This window comes from Priapulus caudatus, unplaced genomic scaffold, assembly GCF_000485595.1.
Source record: "Priapulus caudatus unplaced genomic scaffold, Priapulus_caudatus-5.0.1 Scaffold1072, whole genome shotgun sequence".
Lineage (NCBI taxonomy): Eukaryota > Metazoa > Priapulida > Priapulimorpha > Priapulimorphida > Priapulidae > Priapulus > Priapulus caudatus.
In genome coordinates this window covers 39,431-42,831 of record NW_014578133.1, presented here as the reverse complement: position 1 = coordinate 42,831, position 3,401 = coordinate 39,431, and positions in this window count along the sequence as shown.

Below are 3,401 nucleotides of genomic sequence, written 5' to 3'. Positions count from 1 at the left end.
GCGCGAGGAGAGATACGATATGGATTACTGGATACTGACGACAACGACGACGAGCGAGAGCCGGAGTCGTTCGCTGGTGGTCGCGCGACCACCGCGCGGGCCTCATGCAGGGGTCGGAGCGTCTGTCGCCGCACCCGTACGGCTCGCCGCAGCGGACGTCTTCAGCCGACAGTACGCCGCCATGACAGGCTGCACCCTGCATACACTCCCCTTCCCCCCTACACCCACCAACCGCCTGCAGCTGCCGCTAGCTTGCCGCTCGCGGAGAGCGTCCAGACCGGTTACGCGTATACGGTTACGCGACGGAAGTCGTGGGGATGAGCGACTCACGACGGAAGTGTCCGCGGCGTCGAGCGCATGGCCGGAGTTGTCGCTGAGCGTCAACCGCGTGAGCGTCGGTACCGTGTCGAGGAAAGCCGCCCGAATCGAGGACGCGCCGCCTCTGTTCGCGAGCTCGCGGCCATGCGCCGTTTCGCGGCGAATGCGCCAGCGTTTCGAAGACGCACGGGAACCCCTGGTAGAGAGTCGTCTGCGTCGCGCGTTGTCGCGCGCACAGCCGGTGAGCCACCTGCCCCCCGTGCACGCAGGCCTGTGTGGCGGATGTAGAGAACCCCCGGCGCGTGTCCGCCCTCTGCACAGGAATGCTGGACGCTCACGTTGCGCTCACTGCTTACTGTACGCCTTTGAGCCTGCCGTTTCGTTTTTTGAGTTCTGCGATCTCGACCTTACAGCCCATAGAGTTTACTGCACCCCTCTCTTGCCTTGCTCTGCTCCCCACGAGCGACGAGCTTGAAATATACCGTATGTAAGAACGGTCTGTTATACCATATATATATTACATATATATAATATATGCCTTATATATATGGCATACATATGTATATGTGGTGGTGTGTATATATATGTCCCATATAATTTACTATATATATAGCCTTTACATATTATATATATATATCAGAAGTCAGCATAATAGGCCATATTAGCTAGAAGACCTATTATCTACTGCCTTGATATATATATAAGCTTTACCACACACATTGCTATGCCGTAATACTAATAAGATATAGTTATTACTCTGTTAATACGTTACGACCGCAAATGCATTTAGATGTTTTATGCCGAAGAGGGGAGGGCGGCTTGCAGCGAAAGCAGAGACAATAGCAGCGAACATATGAGAACATGAAGCAGAGGAAACATGAGGCCATTAGAAGCCACGAAAAGAAGGGGAAGGCCATTACAGTATTAGAGAGAAAGAAATTGAGGATGGCTTTTGATTGGAGAGAGCGACGGAGAGAGAGGAGAGGACAGAAATCGAGAGAGAGGAGAGAGAGACCGAGAGCGAGAGCAGGAGAGAGAACGAGCAGAGAGAAGGGAGGAGAGAGAGAGAGAGGAGATTGAAGTAGGTGGAGAGACGAGAGAGCGAAGAGAGACAAGGAGGGGGGCAGCGACCCTAGCAGAGTCTAAGCAAAAGCTATATGGAGGTAAGAAGTCGAGGGTTACGATATTTTCTGTTTTGACGGCGAATATTTTGATAGCGCCGGAAGATCTAGGGGGCGAACGAATGCGTAAATAACGCGAGGCGGAGTAACGGCCCAGCCAGGCGAGATCCTTGCTGAGGAGAGAGAGAGAGCAGGAGAGATAGAGAGATCGAGAGAGAAAGAGAGAGAGAAAAGAGAAAGAGAGCAGACAGAGAGACAGCGAGGCAGACAAAGACTGCGAGAGAGGAAAGAGCAGAAGACATAAGACAGAGCAGAAGAGAGAGAGAGACCAGGAGAGCACGAGAGAGAGAGACGAGAGAAAGACAAGATGAGATGAGATGATGGAGAGACCGAGAGAAGGCGGTTGGCGAGAGAGAGAGAGAGAGAGAAAAAGAGGGAGAGAGAAGGGGGAGAGGGAGAGGGAGATGTGGGGTACAGCAGAGCGAGAGAAGGAGAGAAGGGCAGATTGGGAGAAGGGGAGAAGGTTGCCTTGGGCAAAATACGTCAGTGAGCGGCGCACCCGTTGAATTTCAAGATGGCAGCAGATTTTTAGAAAGCGAACTAGTGCGAATATATACGTGCCGGCGCTTTTAACTAGTTTCATTTTTTGAAGGTATATATATATATACCGATTTGTCGCGTCACCCCTTCCAGTGCACGGAAATGCGTGACGTACTTTGCGTCATAACTGTCATGGTCATTCGACCAATAGTATCGTAGTTGTTTATCGAGTGTATTGTTTACGATACCGTTTTTTCGATTTTACGCGTTCAACGAACACGATGATGTCGGTATGTTTTTTTACATTGTGCTCACAGCATACTGTACTTTGCTTAATATTCCTAAGGCTGTATAATAATATTATTCGCGGAATACCGTATTCCGTGTTATCGAATTATATATATATACATACATTTATATATAAATATAATATGTATATATATATATATATATATATAACACTTTGCTTAATATTCCTAAGGCTGTATAATAATATTATTCGCGGAATACCGTATTCCGTGTTATCTATATATATATATATACATACATTTATAAATCGAATTCACTACCTCTATATCAAATAGGGTACGACACGCACGTTGATTACGATAGGTCAAGAATGTCTCGACGGTCGATATCGGGTGCGAGGCTCAATTAGGTAACACGAACTTCGACGACTCAGTTTCAAGAGTGAACAGTTGGTGGAAGGCTACTGCTGCGGGCCCTCTAAAGTACATAGCAATGTCCCTCGCGTCGATGGTCGGGATGCCAGCTTGGTATAATTTATTTCGGCCAAACCTACGCGCTCAAAATGGGCAGGGATATGCCCTGGAGAAATTGGTGCCTGGGTGCCATGGTAAAGTCCGCCATAGTATTTTCACTTTGCTCGCAGCTCGCGCTCTGGATTCCGCATATGCTAATATACATGAAGATGGCGCTCGTACGTCGGACACCGTTGACTGCCAAGATCATTTTCTTCGGCCGTTCTCAACTTCTCATACGTTCAAACTGGTCGCGGGCGAGCCGACGGCACGTGTGCATGGTAAAATCCGATCTATAAAATTCACTGCTCCCAGCACCTCGCTACGATTGCCCGCCTATGCTAATGTACAAACAATGGCTCTCGCACGCCAGTCGTCGCTTACTGCCAATAGTACTAGCCTGTAGTGTGCAAAACTCCTACTTCATACCGTCTCCGTCGTTCCCTTTGCCTCCATTGCCCCCTTCTTCTTCCACCGCTCCTCAGCTATCTCTTCTGCAGTTTTTCTCATTTTCCCACCCCCTCTTTCTCTCTCTCTCATCTCACAAAGCAATAATAACCTGTTGTATTCAGTCCGTACTGCGCGCCTGAAACAGTGATCGCACATGCGCAATATCTCCGAGGAACAAGAATATTTTGCGAAAATTAGGCATTTAAAATTA